This window comes from Mustela nigripes, chromosome 1 (genome assembly GCF_022355385.1).
Source record: "Mustela nigripes isolate SB6536 chromosome 1, MUSNIG.SB6536, whole genome shotgun sequence".
NCBI classification, from domain to species: domain Eukaryota; kingdom Metazoa; phylum Chordata; class Mammalia; order Carnivora; family Mustelidae; genus Mustela; species Mustela nigripes.
The window spans coordinates 237,655,188-237,661,753 of record NC_081557.1 but is presented as its reverse complement, the minus strand read 5'-3'; the positions used below and the strand labels follow the sequence as shown (position 1 = coordinate 237,661,753).

Sequence of the window (6,566 nt, the reverse complement as noted above, 5' to 3'; positions counted from 1 at the left end):
GGGCAAAGGCAACAAGGGTATTCCTGCCAGTGGAGGCAGCCCCTTTTAACGAGATCTCCCAGAAGCCTCACCCAATGACTTCTGTTTGCATCTCATGGCCAATTCTATGCACAAGGATGATAAGAAATGTTACCTTTGAGCTGGGCACATTGCTGCCCTGAGTGTTTTACTATTATGAAAAAAAAAAAAAAAAAGAAGAATGGAGAATGGATACTGTGTAACCCAGGAGCTCAAGGCACGTGTCAGAATCTTCTAGAGGGCTTATTAAAATACAGACCGTTGTATCCCCAGAGTTTCTGACTTAGAAGGCCTGAGAGGGATCCAGAGACACTTGGAAAACTGGGAAAAGCATTAGCATTTTCTTCGAAGCAAGTCAATTCTTTTTTCCACCTTATACTGTCCATCTTTTTGTCTTAACCTCAATCCACTATTTTACTAACAAAGTCCCACACTTGTTACTCTACCAGAGAGATGCTTCCCATCAGAGATAGGGGAAGGGAGAAAGGAAATCATGTCTTGCCATGACTACCAGGCCTGGAAATCTGACCTTTCCCACCATTTGCAGACTAGAACATCTACCCTCGACGCGGAGCTGGGAAAGAACTGAAAGAGGTTGGGTTTTAGTGGCATCAATTATCATGGCTCAGCAGATGAAACAAAAACTATAAAAGAAGCAAAAGCAAAACAAAACAAAACCACACACAATTTGGTGGGAGGTTCCTGAAGGTTAGGGAACTTCCAAAAGGCCACATAATTAGGCTCCTTTGCCACTGTTCGGGGTAATTAGGTAGATTTGTTCTTAAGCAGGGAGACAGTGTAGACTCGTGATTACAGACCAGCAGAAGACAAGAGAAGAGAGGAAAGGATCATGGGTCCATGGGCTTGGCAGTGGGGCTGGCCAGCCTGGCAAAGGGATTTAATTGCCTTGGGATCAGAGACTATACTGAATGCTCCCCCTGTGGGTCCTTCCTTCCTCCACCTCCGCCCCTTCTCTTAGTTTTTCTTTTTTCTCAAAAATTTGCTGAGAGAAGGAAGGAAAAGAAAAGAATATTTGTCTGTGCTCAGCCTAAAGAACTAAAGATCTACAAATCCTTGGAGACTGTGGGGTAGGAAGAATGAAGGAAGTAGTTAAAGAAACCCAAGGGAGAAGTGAAAAGTTGGGCCAGGAAAGTCAGAGGCCACTTGCACAGAAGTACTTGCCTCTTCTGGGGCCGTTTACCACACAAGCTCTTCTTTTCTTATCATTTGGGGAATTTTTGTGTTTTACTCTTTTTTATGGTGTATTTCCCACACAAGCTATTCTCCGGGTGGGGTCTGATTTGAACACAATGCTCTGAAGTCCCAAGCTAGTTGTCTGTGTGTGTATGTGTGTGTGTGTGTGTGTGTGTGTGTGTTTCTTTCAAATTGTCCATTGTCAAAAGGAGGGTGATATAAGTTCCCATACTTTCCCTCTTAAGGGTTTGGGCCCCCCAAAGGCAATAACTAACACTTCTAAATTCCATATACTTGGAAAAGTTCTACATGGAAAGCAGAAACTCAAAATTCATTTTAAGTTCATTTTAATTGAGTTGCAGTGTAATTTAGACCTTGAATTCCTTCGGCCAGCCACATAACCAGGGATGCACTTCAAAGAGAGGACTCCTGCAGAATTCATGAAGAGTTGGAGGGGTATAAAATGTTCACCAAAGAACAGTCCTTTGTGGGGCACCTGGGTGGCTCAGTGGGTTAAACATCTGCCTTGGGCTCAAGTTATGACCTCAGGGTCCTGGGACTGAGCCCCACATTGGGCTCTCTGCTCAGTGGGGAGTCTGCTTCTTCTCCCTCTGTCCCTCCCTCTGCTCATGCTCGCTCTGTCTCAAATAAATAAAATCTTAAAAAAAAAAAAAAAAAAACAGACCTTCACTAAATCAACCTTTTCACTCGGCAGTAAGGCAGGTGAGGTTGGATGTGAGTGAGTGACTTGCCCTGAGTGAAAGTCACCAGTAGAGACGCCAACGTATGCATTTGCTATTCCCCCATTTGTGGCCATTCTTGTTCTACTCCTACTTCACGAACCGATATTTTACGTCTTCACCAATTTCTGAAACTTCATAAACATTTCGGCAGTTTGAGTTGTCAGGTTTCATCCATTAAAACAATTCTGACTGTGTCAGACATGGAACCAGAGCTAAGGTTAGAAGAACAATAAACGCAAACACCCCTATCCCTGTCCACAAGGAGATTTTATTCTGGCACAAGGAATAAAATATACACAATAGCTGGCAGACAGGGTAGACAGAGGCCATGCCATAGAAATGCAGAGGGAAATAGAAGGGGGTTCTAAGGAGAATTGCTTCCAAATGGGAGGAAGTATTCATGAAGGAGATGGCTTTGGGGCTGTCTATGGAGCAACTGGAGATGTGACCATGACCTAGAGGAAGGCAAGGAAGAGCCACCAGGTGATTTGACAGAATAAAAGCCAGCTGTGGAAGGAATGCTTGAAGGACAACAGAGTATTCGGTTTCGCTAGAGGTGACCCTGTGTGAAGGGAATTGGTATGACAGAAACAGTCTCCCAAAGGCATTGGAAAGCATAAATCTTAAACTATAGGACCATGTATTAGTTTGTGGCTGCTATAACCAAGTACCACAGACTGGGTGGGGCAAGGGGCTTCAACAACAGAAATTTATTTTCTCACCATTCTGGGGGCTGGGAGTCCAAGATCAAGGTGGGGGCAGGGTTGGTTTGTCTGGGGCCTCTCTCTTTGTCTCACAGATGGCCCCATTCTCATGGTATCCTCACTTGGTCTTTGCTCTATGTTCAGGCTCACCTGGGGGCTCTTCCTCTTCTTAGAAGGACATCAGTCCTATTGGATTAGGACCCTACCTTGATGACCTCATTTAATCTTAATCACCTCTCTAAAGGTCCTAGCTCCAAATGCAGTTCCATTCTGGGGTCCTTGGGAGTGTGGGCTTCAATGTATAAATTTCAGAAGAACACAAACCATCATGACTGCCGCTCTGTGTGATTATGTTACTTCAAGACAGATGACACTTTCGTAAAATCTGCCAGGCATTAAGAAAGCCTATTAAAACAGGTTACACATTTACTCTCCCACACATTTCCCATGAATCTTTTATTCAAGAATAAAGATTAAAAGTAGAGGTTCAAGCACTGCATTAAAACTTGAGAAAACAAACCTACATTTCTACTCCAAGAAATTTACCCAAGAGAAATAAAAATATATATATATATATGTCCACACAACACACAAAGACATGTCCACAAAGGTCCATAGTAGTATTACTCACCATAGTTAAAATGTGGAAACAACCCAACTACTTAGCCGATGGCCAAATAAACAAAATATGGTATACCCATGCCATGGAATATTATTCAGCCATTAAAAAGGAATGAAATATGGACAAGTCCTACAACGTAGATGAACCTTAAAAACATGATGCTAAGTTAAACAAGCCAAATGGAAAAGGCTACATAGGGCACGATTCTATTTATGTGAACTGTCCAGAAAAGGCAAATTTATAGATAGAGAAGGCATAGCAGGGGTTGCCTGGGGCCTGGAGAAGGCAGTGGAGACTGATGTAAGTGAGCACAAAGGAATGTTTTAAGATAAAAGAGAAGTTCCAAACCTGGATTATCGTGATGGTTGCACAAGCTCATAAATTTACCAGGAAGCTTTGAATTATATGCTTACAACGGATGGATTTTATGGTATGCAAATTAAACTTCAATAAAGCCAGAAAATGTTTGCATGTGAACCTTGAACAGGGGCCAGGCTAACCTTCTCCTTATCAGTCCAATTTCAGTATATGCGCTGCTGAAGTGAGCACAATGAAGCTGGAAAATATTAATAAAAAATATAGGAGGAATTGAAAAAATTACAAGAAAATAAAATAAACTTTAAAATTTTCTGCAGTCACACAGGAGCACTTAAGCATTCCATCTGTAGTCTGCAGAAGGAGAAAGCTTACCCCCATCCCAAGTGGGTTCTTGGTTCTGCACTGTGTGGGGCAGAGGCAAGGGGGGAACTTTGAAGCTCAGGGGTATTTTACACTGTTTCGCATCCACTAACCAGCTCCTGGTGAGGTCAGGCAAGTGATAAAATCCTGCAACAGTTACCCCAGGAAGGCCCTCAAGGACCATCTTGTGCAAACCTCTCATTTAATTGAAGCTGGAGTAGAGGCTCAGAAACCGTATGATTGAGCAGCTCAGGACACCACAGGCGGTGAATGGCCAAGTTGGAATCCATCTCAGGTGCCCTGTTCTTAATTCAGAGTTATCCATTAGGCTGTCTCTTCACACCTCTTAGCCTTTCTCAGCCTCAGCAATACCCCCCTGCAAAATGGGGACAGTAATATCTTCCCCTGCCACATGAATATCAATGATGTGGAAATGCTCTCAAAAACAGAAAGCCCTTGGGGCGCCTGGGTGGCTCAGTCAGTTAAGCATCCAACTCTTGATTTTGGCTCAAGTTATGATCTCAGGGCTGAGAGATGGAGCCCCACCTGGAGCTCCCCGATGGGCATGGAGCCTACCTAAGATTTTCTCTCTCACTCTCCCTCTGACCTGCCCCAAGCCCCATCCTCCACCCTCTCTAAAAAAACAAAACAAAGCAAAACAAACAAAACCTTCTACTAATAGTCATCCTATTAGAAGGTCACTGTGGGTCTAGCTCAGAATCCGACCAACAATCTTCAAGTCTACACTTCCAGGAAATGCATTTGTCTGTCCTGATGTGAACATCAGTCTCTGGTTGAAGTCACTCTGGGGCATCATGAGTGGGTGGGGTGGGGCAGTTTGGGCACCCTTCCTTTAGTTTTCCAGAACATTCTCATTCCTAGAACACGATTATCTTCCTGCTGTCCAACCGTGACACTTTAATTACCTCAATGACAATGAAATTTAGTCTGTGTGCATTCAACTATGGTTACTCAAGTAACAACAATGGAAATGAAGATTTGATTTAGACATCTATAACCTAACTTATTTATTTTGCTCCCTGCCTTTGAAAACATATCCATTTCTGTTGGGACACAAGAAGGGCCCCCCCTTGTCTAATAACACCTGGAAATCCCCAAGACTGTAAACTAAGTACAGTTTGGAGGGTATTCATCTCTGCCAAAGGAGCCCCTCAATCCAACGCCCTTCCCGGAGCCTCCTACCGCCCACACGGGGGCGGATCTCACTAGGAACCTTCAGCGAAACAAGAGCCCAGCAAACCAGTCATCACTGCTGGCCTGGGAAAAACACCAGGTGCAGAGCCCAGCGCAGAATGTGATCCGAGAAAGCAATTATAAATCAAGCAGGTCCCAGGGAGGGGAAGTACAAGTTAGTAAAAAATAACAACAAAGTGACCATGAAATGTTAAATCAGATTAACCCAACAGCAAGCTCATTACTGGGTCCTCTACAGAAAACCCAAGTTGAAGACTCCCCAGTAAGCCAGGAAAAGGCTGGAGAAGCATTCTCACCTCCCACATCTGGTAACTTTTCATATATTAAGAGGACTGGCCCTTTAACTGTGTTTATGCTCCCAATGTTTTCTCCCAATTATCTTATGACTTTGTCATGACTTTTTTTTTTTAATTTTACCATTCAAGGATATTATATTCCCAGGCAGCTTGAATTATCAGTCTTTTCCTTCATTGCATCTGAATTTTAAGTTGTATTTAGAAAAGATCTCTTCACACCTACAATATAGAGAAAGAGAGTCATATTTTCTCCGGAAACTGGGGGGTGGGGGAGATCATTCTTGATCCATCTGGAGTTTATTTTTGTATACGCCTAACCTGTGGTCTTCACGATGGCTATTAAAAAGTCCTTTTTTCTACCCATTTAAGCCCCCATGTTGCATCACCACTTAGAAGAATCAATGAAACAAGATGGCATTGGGAGGGAGACAAACCATAAGTGACTCTTAATCTCACAAAACAAACTGAGGGTTGCTGGGGGGAGGGGGCTTGAGAGAAGGGGGTGGTATTATGGACATTGGGGAGGGTATGTGCTTTGGTGAGTGCTGTGAAGTGTGTAAACCTGGTGATTCACAGACCTATACCCCTGGGGATAAAAATATATGTTTATAAAAAATAAAAAATTTTTTTAAAAAGTCCTTTTTTGCCATAGTCATTGGAAATACTATCTTTATCATGTGTTATATTTCCACATATATTTGGGTCAATTCCTTGACTTTCTGTCCTATTCCAGTAGTCTCGTTTTCTACCCATGTGCCAGTGTCACGCTATTTTAATTTCAGAGGCTTTATAATAAAGTACATTGTAGTATCTGGTAGGTAGCTCTTCTCCCTCAAAGTTTTCCCCACTATTCTTGCACGTCTTGTTTGGTTTTTCTGTATGAGCTTTACAATCAATTTGCAACTTGCTTCCAGAAAAAGGCTTTACTGGTATTTTGTTTGGGAGTGCCATTAACTTAGAAGACCTGGTATCTGACACTTAGGATACTGGGTCATCCTATCCCAAAACAGGGATTTCTTTCCACTTGTTCAAGTTTATTTTTATGTCTTTCAAGAGTGTTTTAAAGTTGTTTTTCTCCTTATAAAATCTGCACATT

General features: G+C 42.7%; 1 non-coding gene across 1 annotated transcript; it reads right to left on the bottom strand.

Moving 5' to 3' along the window:
• Positions 1-3,722: 3,722 nt before the first annotated feature.
• On the bottom strand, positions 3,723-3,830 carry LOC132009487 (U6 spliceosomal RNA). Its single transcript, XR_009401959.1, has one exon. It is a non-coding gene; the product is annotated as a U6 spliceosomal RNA (small nuclear RNA).
• Between the last annotated feature and the right edge of the window lie 2,736 nt (positions 3,831-6,566).